We start from the raw sequence: 23,191 nt of genomic DNA, 5'->3' as shown, positions 1-23,191 counted from the left end.
GCACGAAGACGCTGGTGCTCGAGTGAAGTCAGCGTTTCCCATGAACTGTACCTGGTTCCAAATTAGGCGAGCGCAAAGGCAAGAAGCAAGCACACGAGGGGTGGGGGGGGCAGAGATTTTTACAGAGAATAACTGACGACGCATCACCGTGGACAGGAGCCTTAAGGGCAAAACACAGTGCTTGTCAGTTCACGTTTGTCTGGTCTCGGAGAAGAGGCATTTTCAGGCTCTGCATCATGATAGCTATAACAAGCTGAGTTGAGAGACTTCAATACATGCCCAGCTATGAGTATGGACACTGATGAGAAAGCTTATGTGTGCCTACTCACATTCATTTCATACAAGTAGACACTTAGCTCATTCAAAAGTACAGCTGGCATGATAAGCCTTTGAGAGTACGAAATACATATGAGGGTGTTCAGTTTCCAGTCAGGGTTATGCCATTTTTAATGGCCATATACTTACCCTGTCTGGTGCATTTATTCATTTTCGAGCCCAACTAGATTCAATGATTTTCGTCATTTTTTTTCACCTCTGTTGACATTGTCTGACAAGACTGTTCAGGCTCAGACTGCTTAGGAAAAACAAACTTTGGTGCCAGATTTTGAGCCATCAGCAGTGTTCCCTCTCATCTTTATTCTGTTGTTCTGTTGCAAAGGAACTTTCAGCCTGGGAGCCACAATGGAAAGAAAACAAATCCAGCTCTTTTTTTTTTTTTCCCTCCCCTTTTTTCCATCTTGTGATCTTAACCCAGCTGGTGAGGGAGAAAACTCCCATGTGAGGCATGTGGGTGGAGCCCAATTGTGTAAGCTCCATGCTCGCAAAGTGTTTGGCATGGATCCGCTTGCTCGCTTTGTTTTCCATGGCCAGACACAGAGGGAAGCCACATTCAGCACATTAACAGCTGCCACCTGTTGCTCTGTGCTACTTCAGAGGAGCCCTGAGGATGGGGAATCACACTGTGCTCTGGCCCTTGATCTCCATGGAAGTTTGAGATCAGGGGTGTGCATTTGTCCCCACGTTTTTCTTGCTTTTGCAGGCTTTTGCAGGACATGACACAGGTGGGTTTGGGAGTCCAAATGGAGAAGAGGTCTTTGGAGCAACTTGAGCACTGCTTTGGTGCAGGTCCCTAGGAAGAATTTTCAAGCTCCATTTGATGTGGCTCTCCTGAAGACACACTCTTCTTGGTTATTTCACTGTGGTCAGAAATTTTGCTGCCACAGACTACTCTTACAATCTTAAGTACCTCAAGAATAAGTACAAGGAAGAGTAAGAGAATACAGAGAAATATCTTACTAACCTTGTCCATGACATTTGTAGGACATCCACCAGATTTCTCCTGTCCTCTGTGCAGTAGATGTTAAATCGATCTCCATTCCTATGCATCTTCCTGTACATATGTAATGGGGGGGGGGGGGGGGGGGGGGATGGGGGGGAGGGGGGGGAAGCATATCACTAATGCAGCTAATTCTCAGTATCTTGAAGCAATTGACACAAGTACATGAATTAACTCATCACTTTATATCACTTGAGGCAAATGTGCTATTTGGAGTACCTCTTGGTAAGAATAAGCAATTTAAGATCCATTAGTGTTTGGAATATTCTGCTTCATTAAAACCACAGTCATCCCTAAATGTAAATGAGTGGAGAGAAGCAGCTATCAACCTCTTGGTTGTACTAGACAAACTTAAAAACTCTTTATATTGCAGAGTACTGTAAAAGAAAGGTTTTAATATAAATGCAAGAGAGGCCTTCGGTTTCCAAAACAGGGTTCTCCTACCTTGGGTTGAAGTTTCTCATTGCTTTCTTAAGTTTTAAAAATGCAATGTGGACTGAGGGAGAGAAAGCAATTCTGGTGTACAGGTTTTAAGCTTTTAATACCAAAAGAGTGTCTGTGTTCCGTTCTGGTACTTGCACACCAAAATTCATTTTCTTTTATGATGGCCACAGTACCCAAAACTATGGGAGAACTGGAATTATTTTTTTAAATAATAAATGCTTATCCTCTGTTTTCATTCAAAATCTCCAAGTGATTCAGGGGCCCCTTTTCCTGGGCTGCATCTGAAGAACTTTATGATCAAATCACTTACATTCACGATACTGTGTTCTTTTACAGTAGGTATTATAAATTATACTTAAAAAAGTGGTTTCATATTTTAATTGGATCTGTGACACTTTATAGTGCACTAAACAAAACATAGATTACAATGATTTATTCAACACTTATGGTAACAGAATAAGGAAAAAATCCTGAAAAACTTCTGGAAAAAAGAATGTTCTTTTTCTCCTCAGTTCAGTCACATTCAAGTGTCAAGAAGTTCCTCAACTTTAAAAAGCTATTTTTGTCTAAGCACTAAAGGTAGGGATGTTGCAGAAGTCACAGGGATTTCTGGAAAAACCAAATGCTTTCACTGTGGTGCCTAATTTAGTCTTAAGTCTTTTCCAAATGTTGAAATACACTTTCAGGGCCACAGACCTTACAATTGATACAAAACTGGAATGTCAGCAGGTAAAGGCTGTCGACTGAATGAGAGATGGGTACTATATCACTACTGAAGAATGTACAGTTGGAACCCAGCTAACAGAGTACAACCTGACTTTCACTCCTCACTGAGGGGCCAATCCAAGTTTTCCTGAAGCCACTGATTTAGGTGAAACTGCCCTCCAGAAAAATAACTGATCAATGCAACAGAGTACAAAAGTGTGTCCATGCGGACAATGTGATGCTACTGGAAGCAATGTACTAGGTGACTGTTGCCATACAACGTTCTTCCCTTGGAAGAAAAATCACATTTCCTGCTTTACACAAATTACACGTGTGGTTTGATAAGACCTCATGTCCTGTTGAAATAGCAACACAATGCCGAGCTGAACTCACTGCTACGTTGGCTGATAGGCTTGTAGACAGGTATGCCAGAAAAAAGCCAGGTGTGCCAGTTCTGACTATGGCCATGAGCATCAAATATATTCCAAGACTACTGTACGTCCATCATACAACTTAGATCAGAGTTAGATTAACTCTGATGTATCAAAAAAATAGTTTCCATAACCAAAGTCACTGGACTCTGGTAAATCAGGATTAGTGTTCTGCAGCTGTAAAGAAGATACTTTATAATTAAGCCTGCACCCTCCAGCAGATCTCAGTTGGAGGTACCGGCAGTCTTTGGCAAAAACTGGTTTGAAATCAGCCTAGCTTCCGGCTGAATAGCTCCGCTGGGGAGGAAGAAAGCCTGTGTGTTTCTATGGCTCCCACACAGCACAAGCTCACTTAGAGTATCTGAAAATGTAGACCTAATACATCTTTATTTCAATGTCTAGTAGTTCAGGGAAGAATAGCAAAGTCCTTTCATGTTGAATAGGTTTGAGGGCGCTTGGTTTTTTATTTCTCTGAAGCTACACAGTGCCTTGCGTCTCCGCATCAGGGCGAGACCGAGGTTTATGCCAGGCATATTCCACAGTAATATTATTTTTAAAGTCACTTCTAATGTTAGTTTATCCTGGCTGATAGAAATGCCCTTCTTTCCCATCTCCATGTTACTACACAACCTGGCCAGCAACAGCTCAAATCTGATAGCACGAAGAAGTTAAATTTAGTCAACTGTTGGCAAAAACTGGCTCATTACTGTGTCCTTCAGGTGACCCATTTCTACAAGCCTTCACTTTGGTGAGCCTAGGTCAGAGCTTCCCGCCCTCCCAGCCACAGAGGAAGAGTGAGCTCCTGACTTGCACCTGCTCATTTTGCCACCAGCATTGCATTCTCACAGGTGTCCACTCTCCCCACTTGCAAACTGACCCACAACTCCAATCCTGAAGTCTGTGCTGCTGTTAGAAATGTGCTGTTGGGACAGGCCGCTGGGCAGCAGCCTGTTGCAGGCAGCTCCTGGCCAGGAAGGATGGCTGGAGCACTGCTGTCAGGGCCACCTGTGTGAGGAACAGAGGCAGAAGAGCCACACATCCATGCTGTGTGTGGGATAAGGTTTTGCGGCACCTGGCTTTGGACTCTTACTTCACCTCCCATTGCACCACCATTTTTGGTGCCAGGCACATTGTGGCAAATTCCAAATTAAAGTGTCCTTCCTATGGCATTTTGACAGCTTCTTGGCCACAAATTTTTGCAGGCTGTGGGCCTGAAATGAGACTAATACAGCAGCTTGCAATTCCTAGAGCCCTTATTTTAGACTCACTCCAAACTCAAGTGGACCTTCTTACTTCATTGCTTCATGCTCAGTTCAGATTTGAAAGAGACCTTGGCAACTCTGAGAGCCATGAAACATTTTAAAGTGATTAATAAGACTGCACACTTACAGCACAGGATGACTTCTGCAGGACTCCGCCTACGTCTCCTGTAGACATCAGGTAACAATTCATCCAGGTAAAGTAGATAACAAGTGGATTTTTTCATATGCATCCATAACATAGTCTAAACACAGGAATAACAACAAAGTGCTTAATACACAACATTTTCACAACAAAACAGATTAAAAAACACTCTGAAAGAAAACAAACCTATTCATACAAGTCCTCTGCCCAGGTCTCCAAATCACTCTTTTACCTGTCTAAATACACACAACATTAAACTCTTTTCATTTCCCTGTAACGCCTCCCGCTGCCCCAGTGGAACGTACTCTCCCTACCTACTCTCATACTGGAGAGCTCATCTCCTGTAGGGCTCAGTGTGGCTGACACATGAGGATGTGCTTCTCCAGGCAAACTCCTGGGGCTCTGGGTACCAAGCTATCAAAGCCAAATCTCACAGTTGCCTCTAGCGCTATAACCCCTGCCCTCCTGGAGCTGAATGCATGCCAGCCTGTGGTCCGGCAGAGTCCCCAGGCGGTGTCATTGCTGCTGCCCAGGCACAGGAGTGGGATGCTGTTTTCTCACAGATGGCCCGTGTTTGCTGTGTGTAGCCAAGGGACATGTACCACTAAATGGCAGGCTGTTTGGCTGGAGGCTCACAGGCTGGTACAACCTAATCAGGCTGGGTACTGCCACGCATCTGTACAACGTTCCCAAGGATCACAACAGTAGTCCTCAGAAACAGGCCAGCTATTCACTGCTGTGACCAGCTACAGCTGTGCTGACACTTTGCCTTTTCTGCTTTTATGTTGTCAGCATCTTTAATGAGCAAACCCCACTGCTGCTTCCCACACTGCCCGTATAGTTTATAATATTTTTCTTTTTCTAATGCAAAGGTTAGGCATTTCTTTGCTCTAACTTTGGATAAATTTTCTCCTTTGCTTCTCTATGTTTTTTTCAGCAACACAGTGTCAAGGAAGTCTCTAGCCTCTTGGTAATAGTGGTTGCAAAGCTCTCTCTTGTTTCCTTACAGCAAAAAGCTGTCTGTGCTCACACTGGAAAAGACCATATGCTAGGAAATCCACTGTTGCTTTTGTGCCCCATATAGCATTTCTCTTTCTTCCCTTAGGGAAGAGCAGTCACAAAGAGTCCCCTTACTTTGTGTTAGGAAGTGGAAGTGCTTACTGTGATAGCAGCACTGCCTTACTCAAATTGGCCAAGAGACAAAGAACTCTGAGCTAGTTGAACTACTAAGGTTGAAATAGATTTATAAAAATATCTGTCCTTATTTATTCATTTGTACATACATTTCTCATCACCCCCTCGGTAACCTGATATTCCTGCAAGTCTATTCCTTTGTTGCATTTTGGCTTCACTTCCTGTCAAATTATTTCATTTTATTTAGCTTCACCTGTCAAAATACATGAGCTAATACTCTTCATGATGACCTGCCACTGCTTCTTAGTCTCCAGTGACAAGATGCAGCAACCACATGCCTGCAAAGCTTGTGCCATGGAAATCACCTGGGCACCTTTACATACACATAAGCAGAGAAGACAAACCCAGACTGAAATGCCTTGACCAGCTTAGTCTGCACGCAGGTGCTGCCAAACAAGAAACCTCTGCTCACAAATATGGTCCTTCCATATCTTTTGTCTCTGGGTTGCCAGATATTCAATGTGTAGGGTCTAATACAATGAACACCACCATTTCCTGAATTTATCCCTCACCAATTCCAAAACACCCTCTGGGAGAACTTATGTAGGGCTTTTTGGGAGTAGCACAACATTCTGGTATAATGTGTGTTCTGAAATAATTTCTTACTCTATGAATTGACTGCACACTACCTGACTAAAGGCAGCAGCAAAGGAAGGAACTCTCTCTAATACTATGGTATTTATTTTTGTCATTTTTACTGCTGTGATGCTGGGTGTTATAATTTATCTGAGTTCTCACTCAGTGTGCAGAGCTACAATAGCTCCATGCCACCTTGCAGCACAGAAAGTCCTTGTCTGGCTAGTCTAATGGTTGTCCAACAAGTCATTACTTGCACTGGGAGTGGTGAAACGCAAAGTCAGAGTACCCTGGGTAAACAGATACGTCTTTCATCTCCCCTGCAGAAGTGGGTGAGTGAGAATTGGTGTTACACAAGACTGTCTTGATGCTGTTCAGAGTGATGAGTTCTACCCTTAATGTTATACCGAGGGAACACATGTGGTGACCAGTGATTGATTACCTTCACAAAGCTCATTTTCACTCAGCAGTGGTGAGTTTCAGAAGGGTGATAATAACGGATATCATTGCCTAAGTTCTCTCTCACATGTTGTCCACTGTCCCATGGAAATCAAGAAGCGATTACTTCCTCTAAGAGCTTTTGTGGTACTCTGGAAACATTGACATTAAGCGGTAGATACTGTGTACTTACCTATAGGAGCAAAAGTCCGTAATGAGGCTCCTTTAACAACAAAACCCGAAGATGATACAGCAATCAAAGGACTGGAAGAAGGTCTGTAAGGAAATAAGACTGCTTGTAGAAACAAAGCTCTTAGCAGGGATTCAGGACTTCCACAGGACGAGGGATGAATGGGAAGGCTATGTCTACCTGTGAACTCATGTGCTTGAGGAAACAAGAGCTGGAGCTGGAGGCTTCAGAGAAATGCTTGACCGGCCTTGGAGGCACAGGTTACATAAGCTGAATAAGGAAAAAATAGATGCTCACATTACCTGTTAAAATAAAGAAATACCCCTCTTCAGGAGATTTTAGCTGAGATGCTTCCAAGCATGAACCCTTCTTAAAAAGGGAACATATAGATTACCAGAGAGCCAAACGGGGTGAAGGTAATACCTGCCAGTGGCAGTTTGTCAGGAGCGCGCCATCCTCTACAGCAAAAGGCCCAGGAGAGGAGATGGCAATGGCTGATGCAGGTGCATCCTCCTCTTTAAGGGGGTCAAATAAGCAGCTTGCTCCTCCTCATAAGAGGTACCAACCACAGAGGCAATAGTGCTGGGTTAGGGCACTGTTATCGCTCATCCTTTACCGCTTCCATGTAAGAAACGGCAGCTGCTCAACCCCCTGCCCCTGACGCATGCCTGAGCAGCACCTCACAGGGCGCACAGTGTCAGTAGGAAATTGAAGTAATGAGGCTCAATTAAGCAGCTCCCCATACAGTTGTGGATGAACTTGTCCCAGCAAGAGTACCTAGGCCCAGTGGCTCAGCAGGGTGGTTGTGTGATGTGCAGCTGGTTCAAAGCCATTTGTAGAACACTGAATATTCCTCCTCCCTGTGGGACACACTTGCCCTTTTGAGTACCACACACACAGGGTGTAGCCAGGGGGGCCACAAAGACAGAGGATTTTAATGCCACCCCTTCCATTTTTATACATGCCTGTTTACCAAGAAGTAAGAATAGACAAAGGGAGGAAAGGTCCCCACCTTCACAAAAATCAAGAAGGCTTTGGCTGACATAACACTGGCTTGCTTCTGCAATGAAATTTGGGCATCATTTAGCTTTACTTTCATTAGTGTGTATGTAGGACAATACTCACCTTCACTTAGAAGGCCAGCACAAAATTTTTTGTCTTTTCTTCTTCCCAAGTGAGTTTTCAGTGTGGGATTTACATGGTCGCCAGAATTTTTGCAGCCTTTTCCCAACAGTATATTTCTGCAAAAACATACAGATCTGAAAAGATAAAACCATTTATTCCCATTAAGAGTACTTAGGGGGAAAAAAAGAATCAGTCTTGTTTAAATTTAGTATCATTACATTTTGTACTTTTTTTTCCCCACCAAGCCTTTTTTCTCCAGCTGCTCTCATAAGAACGATGCTCCTAAACTTCCAGCCATGATGGAAATGGGAAGCGAGCCTCTGATGTCTCTGATGTCAGGCCACAGAAACTGAACTTACTTCCTTCAGGGAAAGTTGCTGCTTACGGCAACGCATGAGTCACACAGTTGACTTTTGCTGTAACACCACAATTGTACACATATAAGCTTGCACTCGGTAATTAGAGGAGCAACGCTGTTCATTGCAGACGACCACTCAGCTGGAGAGCTGCATGGCAAAGTGACCTGGATGTATGGGGTGGGGGACTTTTGGTGTGGGTTTGGGCAGGAGGTGGCTCCTTTGAAAGGTGGCATTCAAAGGCAGAGGTGAGAAGTCTAATTAATTTAAGGATCCCAGGTATTCTGAGAAAGGTTTTTGCTGACTTACAGTAAGACAATGTTTGCATAATTGCCCAAACATGTAGCCTTTGAATAATAATAATATTGCTGTTCTCTGAGATATACTTTATTTTTGGAAGTGACCTGATAAGAGCAGAAACAAAACACTCAATTTCACAGTTACATCGAAACAAAAATAGTTACACAGCACATGCAGAAATTAAAATCTATTACAGGCAATTTTTGCTAAGAAACTAAACATCCCCTCAAGCTAGACAACTTCAACCATTTCAGTTTGGTTTTGTTACGATTGGTTATCCTCTCTGTATCGCTACTTAGGCCTGAGATCTTTTCTTCATGACTGCTCTAATCCCATTCTTTTGCTGTTTTCCATCATGCTAGAAATATTCTAGGTCCTAGACAATGTGGATATTCAACTCATGTAATTAAAATGTAACTACAACAATCTTTTTCATTTTCCTTATCACAAAAAAAAATTACATATTGAATCCTAACAAACTTTATGGACGTGTTTCTCATTTTGAGTCTTATGCAGTATCCACTGGAGACAAATGGGATAATTTCCCATGAATCCAGCAAGCACTGATACAAATAACAGAGCAACAAAACAGCACTCGTAAAAAAATCCTTGTAAAAATTACAAGAATGCAAGTCTCCTTGTCTGAAGACATGCAACTCCTGAATCACTGAGGAATCTACTCATCAGCTTTCAACCTTCCTGATAACACCGCCCAAAGAAAAAGAAGCTTCTTTTCTCCTTTCTAACCATATTTTGAGCTGGCTAGAAAATCATAACTACAACTTACATTTCCATACACGTGTCGCCTCCAAGAAAAGCAACACAGAAAATGTCCAGACAAGCCTCTGTAAAGTCCTGTTAAACCATTTGGGGGATCACCTTCAAAGGCTCCCGAGATTTTTTTGTTCTCCCTTGAGGTCTGTAGAATTTTTGCCACCAGTGCCAGAAGGCAGAGAACCTGGCTCAGCCTATCCTTTTTGATACTCTGACTGACCCTATTTGGCCACGGTTCATCAGCAAAGTATTTCTGAAAGGACAACAGAGCATTTGTTCTGATGCTGCAAGTGGGAAAACAAACCTGGATACCACTGTGCTGTGTCTGCCCTCTTTCCTTTAGTGAGTAGTTAGAGCACCATGACAGCACTGCCAAGTCCTGACAGACCTGGAGAGAGTGGCACCAAGCCGTCCACCAGCTAGGGGAGAAGGGTCTGACAGTGAGTTAGAGCTGAAGGGTGTGAGGTAGAGAACATTTGCCTCAAGTGCTGAGCAATCAGGGAAGATAACTACTGTAATTTGTAGCCCTGCACAGCAACCTCCTTGGCTACCTGCAGTTCTCACTGACACTAAAGTGGCCGCAGTTAATGGGCTTCCACCAAGGGTGGAATTTGCACCTCCTCTCCTCTTATTCTCTTCCTATAAACAACTACAGATGATCCTGTCCTCAGTGCCAGTCTGCAGATACCACTTATGCCATCAACACCATCAAGGGGGAAAAAGTTGCAACAGGTCTGACCTAGTGTTTAGTATGAGGTACACAGTCAGTTGGCTGCTTGACTTGGTTGCACTCCCAATCACCTAGTGGGAAATGAGGGACAGAAAGGAAATACTTCACAATGAATCCTGGCCTTGCTTCTCTCCTTTGCATTCCTCCCCCACCTTTGTTTCACAGCTTTGCTGCCAAAGGCTGAGGAGGAAAAAAAACCCACAGTGCAAATCTAAAAAGCCATTTTTGGTAATGAGTTTTAGTACCAAATTCCCAATCCATGCTTTTCCAGGTGGCTTGTTTTTATCACACACACCATAACCTAGAAGTATCTTACGGTTTCTCTCCTGACAGGTTGGATATTTAAATGCACAACCACTTATACTTTCAAGAATTCAAATCTGCAGTTTCAAAATGGAATTATGCCAATCACCTAGGCCATCTGGCTAAATTTGTTGTTAGGAAGTCATAAATAAGAATGACATGGGGTCACTTGATGCAAAGGCACTGACATTTCATCCATGGTTTATTACTATCCTCTGGTCCAAACTGAAGTGAGCTTATGGTCTCAGCTTAGTGTTCAGTGGACAAACTGTCACAGTTTCCCTCCCCTTACTGTAAAGAATCCATATGCTGCAGAAAGGATTTTATAGACTCAGTTGCGTGGCCCGTACCCTAGCAGCATGCTCACTGATTTCAACAGCACATTTCACACATCTGGAAATGCACCACAGAAATTAATTCTGTGCAACGGTCAAGGAGGGAGCCTGCACAGGCCCTTGCCCTTTCACTTACAAAATCGTAAGATTCAACACCAGGTTAAAGAAAAAGAATTCTCATCATAAAAGCAGGAGTAGGTTGCAGGGCTGTAATACACGAGGACTCTGCAAAACTACCCTGCTCGTGCACACGTGCACACAACGTCTGTATTTTCAATTGCCTCTTGACATAAAGAGTAGTTTTGATCTAGAAAAAAAGCTCAGAACTGGTATGAGGATCTCACTCATCTATTTCTCCTAAGAAATATGTTCTCTTCTGGTCTCCTCAGAGGGATGTGTCTTTGTAGGCAGGATCAGCACTGCCAGAGGAGAGTTGAAAGAAAAAAAAAAAAATCATTTGTGGATTCATGATCATAGTTTCAAGAATCTTGTTGGCTGAGGACTAGCATTAGTCTATTTGTGTATGTGTCTGAGGGAGGGTAGGGTCTCAAAGTAAGTAAAAGGCAGATTCAAGGAAGAAAGTAATCTCTTCTGTGTCCCTAGTAAATAGGACAAGAGATGGGCTTACCTGCAGCTAGAGATGTTAAGGGAACAGTGAAGCTAGAGCAGCACTGAGAAAGAGTGCCTAGAGGAGGTGTGGAGTCCCTGTTGGTGGCAGTGCTTGCAAGGACACTGTTCCTGGGGAGATGCAGATATGGTTGAGGACAGAGTAAATAACCTCTTGATAGACATTCCAGTCCTGTGACTGACAAAAACGTTCTACTCCCTTCCACCCATTTGCTGGTTTCTGAGATCTTCTAGCCTGCTGCACTGACAGCAGTGACAAAGTATCTTCGTTCTCCCTATCTGGTCTCACGGCAGAGTATGCCAAAAGCAGCAGGGAAAACAGACAGGGAAAATGTAGCCATAGAGCATGAAATGTGGAAAATAAGGATATACTGATGGCATGTGAGCTGTCCCTTGGTCTCCAGGTGAAACACTGGGGCTTGGCAGGCATGCAGAGCCTGCTCTTGGGTCTGCAGGCGTGTGTCTGCCTGACACCAGAACAGCTGTGGGTCATCCGGATAATTCAGTGGTCTCATAACCTTTATGAGCAATTACTCAGCAACATCCAATAATTAAAAACAAATATGCTGCAGGTAACATGGAGAACAGCTGACAGAAGCCAGGAGTAAAGACACCACATAAAAAAATTAACAGAACCGGCTGCCATTAAAATGAGGCAGCCTCCACGTGAACTGTTGGCTGCTGGAGTCACGTTCGTACGGCCAGAACTTTTCTTTTTTAGTGCCCTTTTAAAGCAGCTGAAAATATCCACTAACCCTGAGAACAAACGTATCATTTTAAAGCAGAATAGGCCTGTAAGACTTTTTAACACTTGTTCGTTGATTATATTAATGCCAGAATATATTAAAGAAGTGCAATATAAATTTGATTTTAATTGTTTTGTACACACGCCAGTGAAAAGGAACTGATTGGATACAGTTCACAGGCAGTATGTTAATACGTTATTTTCATATGATGATAGCTTTGCATAATCTTTCTTTTTCCAAGATTTAGAAGAACCTGTTGTTAACCAAAGCACAGGAGAGAGGAAGAATACAATTTACATAAAATCGGCTACCCTACACATTAATTAGTAATGTGGCTGAGCGGAAGGTGTGTTCACTTAGTAGAAAGTACACTTTATAATTTATACACCAGCTGTTTCAGTGCTTTCTAGTCCATTTTCCTCCCTGCCTGCCTCTAATGAAATCGTGTTACTGGAGAATTGACTGGGGTGAATTGAGATTTTAATCCCATTGACGCTTCTCTATGGAAAGGCACACTGGTGGGAACTTTTAATGGAAGGTCTGTAATCAGAAGACACTTGTATTCAGTCCCCCACTATAATGACTCTCATCAAATGTTAAAGCCCAGGCAGTGTGCAGAAGGCTAGAATTTCAAGGTTTTTGACCAACCCCATTTGAGGCATTCCTCTGGGAGTGTGTGATTACTCAAGTTTAGCAGTTTATTGCCTCATCTTTCAATATCCAGTGAAGCACAAAATTCTCATCTAGGTTGCTCTTTTTACTTAAAGAACAGGCCAAAATAGACTGCAGAGCTACTAGCACTGTCATTGAGGTTAATTCTTGCTTCTCAGTTAACAGGAGATCAATGGAAAAGCTTTAAAATATTAGAACACAAATGCTGCTTAGTCTCTAAAAATGCCCAGCAGCCTTTGTAAAAATTCTGGTTCACACCACACGCTTTTCCAATACACCCATGCTCACATTTATTTATTTATTTATTTATTTATTTATTACCAAGTGCTCCTTTAAGGCTAAGAGTAACATTAATTGAGAGGTGGTGCTGTTCAGCAAAGAAGGATGTAAACATGTATTAAAATCCAGCAGAGCGAACAGTTTTCCTATTCCCCAAACTTTGCAGTCAAGAAAAGTAGTCATTAAAAGAGAGGTGGTCAAAAAGCAAGCTGAATTGGGAGTTAATGGGACTCATTATGTCGGCTGCATGTTAGTAATGTCTCCTTCTCTACCAGAAAAACAAGCAGAAATAGACACAGAAAAGCAAAACCCACTTAAACAAATGCCTGTTAAAATCCCTGTGAGGAGAATGCATTTGCTGTGAACAGACACAAACATATCAATTAATACAGTGGAAGCCACTTAAACAAATACATGTTAAAGAAATAAACTGGAAAAATGAAGGAACTTCTGACAAAAGATGCCAAATGCTGTTAAAAGGAATAAATCTATTTAAAAATACAACATATTTTTCAAATGCAGGAACTCGAACTAGAAGGAATAATAGGAAGAATGCCTCTGAAGAATTAATGTTAAATGAAAAAAAAAGTCCTTCCCTTCCTTCTCCTTTTCCTTCCTCCCCAAAAAAGGAATCAAGATGAGGGTTTCTTTAATAAGCATCTCTCTGGCAACTCAATGAATACATTTGAATGACTTTCCTTATTCCCTGTTCCTTTCTTATTGAATTGGTCAGACAAAGGTCTAATTTGGGAGTGTTTTTACTTAAAGGAGCTCTTTCTTTCTGACACTTCTTTTGGGCCAGCATGGGTTCAGGATTTTCTGTTCCTTATGCAATTCACTCCCTCTGCTCCCTTTCTTATTTTACTTATTTCAAAAAATGTTAGGATCCACTTGTTATTAGAGGTTCCTTTTTTATGGCTTCCAATCTGAATAGGTACCTACATTCCCACATTCCCCGCAGAATTCATTGCAGTTACTGTACATGCATTATAATTCATACAGGAAGGATTACAATGCAGCTTTTCATTGGACTATGTTTGTGTGCATTTTTCAGGGCTTATTTCATGTGGACATACGTGTATAGATTTTTCTGTATGCCTGAGTGACTTTCAGAAGGTCTTCTTTTGGACTTTTTCTGCTCAACTTTGGTGGGATCATTTGAGAGCTCGAAGTGTCCAGATTTGAAGGGAACATCCGAATTTCAAACGTCTTTATAGTTTCCACAATAGGTCATGAATACCTTTTGTTGTATCAGCCCTAATTTTTCCAGGCTCTCTCCTGCTTCCTTTTACCAGCTTCCTGTCCACTCCCTGTACAGTTTTCTCACCCTCCAACCCGGCAAGTCAACCTCTGTTCCCAACAAGTTTTCTACTGGTGTCTCTCAGAAGTACCAATCTGTGCATCAATGATCTGCATGCTTCACAGACATCCATTAATTTATTTCCTCAGCACCTATATTAAGCATGTAATATTACATCAGACTGGCAGAGGGAGAGCTGAAACAGAGACAAGCAACCAAGTCACCCAAGGGCACTCAGAAAATCTGCTCCAGAGCCAGAAATCCCATCCAGACTTCTACTTCTTAAACCCAGCTATTACTGAATAAGTTTCATGTGGTCCTAATCCACCAAAAAGAGCAAGATACAAATTCAGACATTTTGAAGTTGTGCCTAACTACATAATACTGACATTTTACTATGTGAGCTATCTTTTCTAGCTCTCTGGAAGTAAACAAGCTTAGCAACTAATAAATAAAGCCATTAAAAGCTGATTAAATTTGAGCAAACGTGACAGATTCTTTCTGTAAAGGGCAAGGAGACTCCTGAGTGCAGACGATCACTCCACTCACTCCATACTCACCTTTTTTATCGACGCTAACCTAGCTACGAACTCTCCATTTTGAAGAGGACACACCAAAGAAAATGTGGAGATAGCTGTGAGATAAGAGTTGGTGAAAGGGGGGAGAAAAAGATGCATCAACATAATAAAATAACTGGCTGGGCTGTAGCATTGCTGGAAAAGACTGAAAGGAGCCCTGGACCATGAACAGATCAAGGCATGAGTTGTTACCAAAACAAAAGACACAGTAGTTCGTAATGTGTAAATAGAGTTGTCACATAAGAATGGAAAGGGAGAAAGAAAATACATTCCAGTAAAAACCCCAGGGATAGAAAGTATACCTGATCCTTCAGGCGTTCCCAGCACCACCTTTCTAGAATGCTTAGAGCATCTTTTTTGCCCTTAAGGTATTCAAATAGCCACATGTTGGTTAGGGACATTCTGTATCACTAGCCTAAAACTACAGAAAGAGTGAAGAACCTTGTTTTCTGGTTAGAATACAATTACAGGCATCTGCTGCTTCCAGTATTTCTGTAGTGCCTCCTAAATAAGTCAGTCACAGATCAATCTGACCCTGTACTTTTTATAAAAGATCAAAAGCTATAGACCCAAATAATTTGAAAAGAAGACAACCTCAAATTTCTGTTTTGATCTACTTGGGTTTCTTCACTCTCTTTTTCAGGTGGTTACTTCTTGAAAATGTGGAGTGTGGCAAACTGCCGCTGTAGTAAAGACAACAAAACTCCAAACATGGTGGAGACAGGATATAAAGAAATACTTGCATGACAAAAATGTGCCTGTCTTTAAAGTTGGTTCTTCTGACTGGCTACTAAGGCATGACTGCCTATGTGCTATTTGAGCTGTGAAATACAGCAAAGAGGGTCATAAGAATAGCAAGACCTTCTACTTCTAACAAAAATATTGCTGTTTATAGCAGGGAAGCCCTCTTAAATACATTTGCACAGCACTTAGCACAATGAGCCCCGGTCTTCAGTGATACAATGATAATAACTGTCAATAACACTGTTTATGGACATTTTCTTTTTTCAACAACATAAGGGTGCTTTTCTAATCCACAAAGGCTATAAACTTGAACTATCACACTATTTCTAAGGGCAGAAGTGAGACCAGAGATCAGGCAGATGAAGCGTGTCTTTTGTGATTTATCTGTTCACTGCCACCACCTTCCTTCTGCAGTGAAACCATGATGATCAGTGCTTAACTCAAATGTAAATAAGTATAACATCTTCTGCAGGCCAAAGCAATAATCCCATTCAGACCGACATAAAAATGGACAGGACTAGGAAGTATAAGCCATCTACACTTCCTATATAAGGTAGCTATAAGATAATTTAATAGGAAAGGTACAACATTTGCTCTGTAAAAAATCAACATGGACTAGACAAAACCACAAACATCTAGATAGGAAACAAGCCCACGTGAGTCCCAGGGGGTAGACTTGCCAGCTCAGTATGGCATAGGTCCTTCCCCTCCCCAGACTAGAGCTATAAGTCCATGGCATTCATTAATTTCTTGGCCTCTGTTAATGTCTAACAGCTTAACACACTGTATGCTTTTTCCTCAGGACAGCCTGCCTTCAACAACATGGTTCTAAGGAAAGGAAAAAAAAAATAATCAAAACCTAGTACTGCCGTTCAGACAGAAAAGAAAAAACAAGTCAGCAGACAGAAAAAAGAAATGTCATTGAAATTTTGTTGTGTTGAATCACTTAAATGAGATCATAAGCTACTATAATATATTGATTTTTTTGCATTTCCTGGGAGGATGCCATTTGAAGGAGACAAGGTGCTTTATATTTGCTTTTAGGCATTATTTAACACCAAGTTTTACTCTTCTATGTAAAGATTCAGTTGTGTGCCAGGAACTTGATGAGTGTAATTTTATCATATCCACAGGGGTATAACATGGTCATAGAGCTCAGAGCTCTATAATATGCAAGTTCTTTTACAAATTCCTGTGACCTACAAAAAACACTTTTGTATGTAAGTACCTTCAATAGATTAATCTAGCTTCCCTTAATATTTTATGACCATGCATGTTTAACAGGGAAGATGCTTATAGTGGCAGTATTTTATACCCTTTAATTATGTGGTAAATATTCAAAATACAATTCCATGGTTTCTTACAGGAAACAGTAATAGCAGTGGTAGTTACAGAAGTGAAAGAAGACAGGAACAGGTTATTCATGCCCCACACAGAGGAGAAGACAGGGCATAGAAAGAAACAGTTTTCTTTGAACTTTCTATTAATAAATGTGTCCACGCAAGTCTACTACGTAGAATAGCAAGTTTCTACTATTCCAGCTATATCAGACTCTTCCCCAGGAGTTTCAGTAGCAAAACCCTCCCTTTTCTGCAATAGCATTACTCCTTTATAGCATTACTCCTTTACGGTTTGGTTTGCTTTCAGCAAAAGGTAGTTGTTTACCTGAGCAAGCCAGCCAAAAGAGGATAAAATGCATGTGTTGTTATTTTCCACATGAATCACTGACACGGTGACTTAATTTTCAAAGAGGATGGAAAAACAACGCTACAGGATTGATGTAAATCTAGAAAGATGGGCAAAGGAATACACATTTGCAAAGACCTAATGAACAGCTCTTCTGCAGATAGTGACTAAGTGTAGGAAATGGCTAATGTTTTGGATCAAATGATCTACAATCATGAATTCACAGTAAAAAGGAGATTTTTGCACCACTCAGCTGGTAGACTATAGGACAGATAACTTGCAGAAAGGTGCATTTTCCCCACGAATACTCAGTACTCCAAAATACATTAAATTTCTTGTTGTTTTTGGGAAAAAAACACTGAAAGACTTTGTTTTTTTGAAAATTTTGGCAAAACGGTAAGTAGAATTCTACCTCAAAGGTAAAAGTAAAATGAAATGAAAAAAATTAATACACAGCACCTCTTAAGCCAAGGGTAATGTATAGCATTTGCTAAAAAAAAAAAAAAATAAAAAAAATTAAATAATAAAAATTTAAAAATCTTTTTAAAAAATTAAAAGGTATAAAAAGAAAGAAAGAAAGATTGTGTAGGCTGGGATAAATCATGACCTAGTGCAAAGAGGCCCCACTGTTTTTTGAGGTACCTCCCCCGCACTGGTATCAGTATCAGCTGGGAGCGATGCAAATCACTGACAGAGTCTTTTGGTTTCCAGCCCCACGGTGAGACCCACTTGCAGGATCCACTTGTGGCAGCGTCCAGTAGAAAATCTGGACCTGTGTCTCTGGAAATGCTTTCTGTGCCTCTCACATCTGCCCAGCTGCTGCGCCTGGGGAGTCTGTCTGAGCCGACAGACCAGAAGCACCGGTCCTACAGTTTCCATAGGAAGCTGGTTTTTATGCCCAGAGAGTTTCTGCTGAGCTCAGCCCTCTTACAGCCTCCTCCAGCAGACAACTGCCCTACAAAGCCAGCTCCTGGGAGAGGGACTAGGTGCAGGCAATTCTCCCAGAAGGGGAAGAAGCCCCAGGTGCCACAGCACAAATGACTCTCAGCAAACGCCCAAGTGCCACTGAATTTGCATGCTGCATGTGGGCAGGCTAAAGCACGTGCTTAGAAAAGGGCCACAACTGTGGTTCAGGAACCAAGCTACCGTTATGTGTTTACACTGAGTAGAAAGTGGATCCATGAAACAGTGCATATGTTTGTCTGATAGTCATTAAACAGGGATTTCACTGCAGATCTTCTGGGGAAAATCTATCAGGAAAGAGCTGAGTATCTGCCTCAGTCTTGGCATGCAATAATGCAGCTCCATTACCATTAGGGAATTGGCATATGTCTGGAATTAGGCGCACTGGCAATCAAGCCACTTCTTTACAAATAACTAAAAAAAGTGAACAAACTGTTTGTTATCAAATTGATTCAGGCATCTGGGACACAGTGGGTGAATATTATTGATTATTTTCATTCAGGTTTTAAAGTGAATTTACTTTGGCCGACTGCTCTCCTTTCATATTTACTTGCCATGAACATTTGGGTGATCAAGTTTTACTAACACAGATGTGACCTTGACCAAGTCCTTTTACCCCTTTACGCTTCCATTTCCTCCTTCTCTCTTACCTGTCTCAGTTGTAAACTCAAATAGATTGCATCTATTAAGGTTCATATTAAGGTCTATACCTTAATTAAGTATACTGGGCCCTATCTTGTCTGGGATCACTCTGCACAACTTTAATACAAATCAGAATAAAAATAAATTGTGCAAAATGCATTTCGAAGTCTCATACATGGTGGATGTTAGTGGGAGAGGACTTTGAAATTCAGGGGTGACATCTGAGCCAGATGCACTTTCTTTCTTGTTCATCCGAACACGTAACCCATCTGCCCAACTGCAGTGAGGCTATGCAGCTGAGACTGTGAATACAGAGTGTGGGCTACTTGCATCAACTTGCTTCCCAGAGGGGTTAAAAAAATAGGAAAAAAATTTTGAAAATAATTTTGAAAAAAAAGCCAACATAGAATTAAATTCCAATCTGCTCAAAGAAATTTCAAGAGCAGAAAATAGTGACTACTATTGTTTGATGTATTACTGGCAAATTACATGTTCTGTTGCACCCCTGTGCTTTTTCAAAGCCCGGTAACCTGCTTGAGTTGCCTGGTAAGCAGATAGTTTGTAAGCAGGAGCAAAAATGATCATAAAAAGCTTTTTTTCCCCCCCATTTTTCTGGGACTAGATATGTATGTAGCTTCCTCAGCCACAAAGAGTTTTTGCTCAAACAGAAGTCACAGAAGCACTGCTTTCCTACAGACTTCTGTCATAGGTCCCTAGTGTGGGGCGATGTTAACGCAAGCTCCTTACCCTGGCCTTTGTAGTCCCATGACATTCCCACTCTTCCCAGATCCCCTGGCTACTTTCACTGGTTAGAGAGAAGACAGCACACGCAGCAGCTGCTTTAATTACGTAGCTGCTTACCTGCCTGTGCTGAGCAGGCCATTACCAAGGAGAAGGGATAATGGTCCTATTCCACTTCTCAGCATATGAGCACGTATGAATTCTGGCTTCCTTTTTCTTTGGCTCTGTGTTTTTCCACACAATTGCAGGAGTCAAATAACTTTGAAACCTCTCCCTCATCCAGTTTTGTTGAAGCTGTACAACTGATTCAAGAATTAGTAGAGTAACCCACAGAGGACATACCTGTATAAGCCTTATTTCCGTAGGGGCTCTGGCCTTGCAGAAGTTGTTTTGCCAGGGGTGTGTGGGCAGATCCAGCACCAAGCACAATTCTGTTCCTATATGTAGGGATGCCAAGCCCAGAGAACGTTTTATACAGCAAAGCCACCATGTGCAACATCCCTTCCTTACCACAGGACAAGTAAGGGGGGGTGAGGGGCAGAGAAAGACAACAGCTTATGTCTCTTACGGAACAACACCAAAAATGTGCCCTTGGGTAGGGTACCCCAAAGAAGCCCTTCTGAGCTGTAGCTGCTTAGCAAAAAAGTCCCTGAGCAGCCATTCCTTGCAATTTATCACTTTTGATGGTCAGCCTTTTCAGCCTTCTAGCCCACTAGCCTCAGCTGCAGAGACAGGACCCAGTCCTGAAGGCTGGCTGGTCCTAGACTGTGAAACCCCTTACTCATGAGGGCCAAGTTCTCAGCTGCTGTAAACTGAGACAATTTCACTGAGCTCACTCAAGCTAGGTAAGCTTAAACCAGTTGAGGATCTGGTTTAACCAATACAACTTCTGATTGCGCTTACTGAATAATGAAAAACAAGAATGTACTTTGTTCTCAGGAATATTTGGTTTGTATTTGTGGGGTTTGTGTTGGCTTTTTTCGTGGGGTATTTTTTTTTTTTTTAGGAAGAAGGGGTGAAGTTAGAGGAACTGTTTTTGGCCTGCTCAGGAGTTGCAGAGCTAAAGCTGGGAGGCAATGCAAAAGAACATTTTAGTAAGTAGAGAGTGCCAAATGAAACCCTGGCTTTTCTTCTGCAGATGGAGAAAGCTAAATACAATATTCATGTTACCTCAGTTTCTTCTATCGCTCCAGACAAAACCATTGCCAAGACAAAATAACCCCCTCTGCTATTGCATAAACTCTTCATGTGCAGTTATTTGTACTAGCCAAACAGAAAGAAATTAATCCCATTTTGAGCACCAAATGCGTGGCCAAAGACTTCGTTATTTTGTTACCATTTGGGGCAAACATGCAGGAAGAAAAGAAAACTTTGCCAGAATTTCAGACTGAAATGTACGTTGACAACTTAGCTAGTGACTTCCCAGTGCCATTGTGAGGGCTTTTTTTCTGATGTTTCACCCTGGAGGCATCATCTCATGAGTTCAGCAGGCAAGATGTTGCTATGACGTAGACCTCATCAGATCAAAGCCACTGCATGGAGTGCCAGGGACGGATATGATTCTTTGGACTAATTTTATTATTTTAACTCCACCGACCTCAGGGCGTTACACCAATGATGAATTTGGCTCATCATCCATCAAATGAAGCTTAACATCTTTTGTTCCAAGCCTTCCTTTCTATCCACCTCCTCTGCTACCACCTGCTATTACTCTTCGGGTATGTTTACACCACATATTGCAAACAGCCATGAGCAAGCTCTGCCCACGCTCCAATCTGACAGAAGCCATGTGATTGCACTGGCACCAAGCCTGAGCTAATAATCTCTCCTGAGAAGGATTTTTTTCAGTGAATAGCATGGGCAGGATGAGTGTACATCTACCCATACAGTATCAACATGCCCAAAGACTAATTTATGCTGGGAATCTCTGTAGAGGTCTGGAATCTTCTTCCCTCTTTCTTTTCACACACAGACTTTTTCCCATGAAGAGATCTTGTACCTGCATTCACAATCCCCACAGTCAGCAAAATGCTCCTGAGTGGGACAGGGAGTTACTGTTTGCGTAACAGTCACCTGTTGTTACAGACTACTTCAGAAGTGCTCAGTCCTAGATACTGAGCTTTCTTCTCCACCAGTTTAAACAAGTTTTTCACCCAAAGAGTTGACAACACAATCCCATCACCCAAATTATACCATCTCTCCTCCCCCCTTTCTTTCTACTCTTCCACTGCTTTCCTTTGTCTTCTGCATCAACATCACCATGGCTTGTTGATGGCATCATTCCTGCATATGGCTCATCACCCTTCTCTGCAGTCCTACTTATTGTATTTCCTGGGTTCTTACTTGGCAGCTTCATCTTTTGCTTTCACAGACCTGGCAGAGCACTCTCCTGGGGTCTCGCTACTCCACCATATCCTTGATCTGCACCAGGGTGAAGGCAAACCTGTAAATATCACCGTGATTGCAATGTTAAATAACCTGGGCCTCCACAGCAGAAAGGGAACAGTGAGATCCAAGGAACTGTGGCGTCTGTGAGCAAGTATCGCATACTCTGCATCTCTTGAAATTTATTTTCTTTGAAGTAGGTAGAGGTTGGGCTTTTCATATCATATTTTTAAACAATTTAAAGCTACCTAAACTCAGCAGTTTCACTTTGCTTTTGTTATCAGTTTAAATGAATGACCATATCCCAAGACAAGCCAAGTAGTTATCCACTCCATGATGGTTTTCCACACAATTTTTAGTCACACACTCCTGTACTCAGATGCTTTGGGTTGCTCAGCAGGTACCCAGAAGCAGAACCAGGGCATGCTCATGGTTTCAGTACACTCAGTTATAAATTCAGGCTGAGGCTGAGCATTGACATTCCTATTTCTCTGCATGTGTGTAATGAGGAAGGCAGTCTATTGCTCGGTAATGTGAAACTCCCTCCTCCACCCCAAATACAGGGTAGAACTAGGAAATGTCTCAGAGCAAGAGGTACTAATTTTAACATCAGATATTTGCATACCCACACAGTATTTTTGCATTAATGGAAGCTGAAAGGGAAGCCTGTTTTTCCAGAAGGTTTACTAATAGCTTTGCAAAAAATTATGCCATAAAGAAAAGATCACCAACTAAACAGAAGCAGCATGGAATGTGGCTCAAGAAAGAAGAGACAAGTAAAGAGTGTGGAAGCACATCAAGAAGACAGAAATAAGACAAACATTTTACTTTCCTCAAAGCCAGCAACGAAAATACTCTGATAACATTTTGTGTGTGCATCCTCATGGCCACATTTACTGTCCTTGTCAACACCTTCCACAACACCAAAAGGTTTTAAGTTCAGAAGATGCAGTATCATTTCATCTTCCGTCAAATCTGAGACTGCTAATGAAAGACCTTGTAAAAGTTATGTGGAGTTTGTATTGGCAAAGGATTATAGAGATACCTTTCCAGAGCTTAGCAGTTGCTCATGAATTGTCCATTGATGCAGGGAAAGGGAGCCAGGGAATCCAGCTATCATTCTATACTCTACAACTTTTTTTTTTTTTTTTTTCCATGGGCTGCTGTTTCAAGTGAACAGCTCTACT

General features: G+C 41.9%; 1 long non-coding RNA gene across 3 annotated transcripts in view; it reads right to left on the bottom strand.

The window, feature by feature from the left end:
* Positions 1–4,323: 4,323 nt before the first annotated feature.
* LOC114016803 (uncharacterized) overlaps positions 4,324–23,191 on the bottom strand; it is a 239,291-nt gene continuing 220,423 nt past the window's right edge. For all 3 annotated transcript variants that reach the window (XR_008734319.1, XR_003561477.2, XR_003561485.2), the window contains 4 exons: positions 7,844–7,977; positions 6,899–6,988; positions 6,722–6,804; positions 4,324–4,420 (listed from right to left, as the gene is read on the bottom strand). This is a non-coding gene — a long non-coding RNA (uncharacterized LOC114016803). The remainder of the gene's footprint in view (positions 4,421–6,721; positions 6,805–6,898; positions 6,989–7,843; positions 7,978–23,191) is intronic.

This window comes from Falco cherrug, chromosome 10 (assembly GCF_023634085.1).
Source record: "Falco cherrug isolate bFalChe1 chromosome 10, bFalChe1.pri, whole genome shotgun sequence".
NCBI classification, from domain to species: Eukaryota; Metazoa; Chordata; class Aves; order Falconiformes; family Falconidae; genus Falco; species Falco cherrug.
This window is presented reverse-complemented; position numbering and strand designations above follow the sequence as displayed.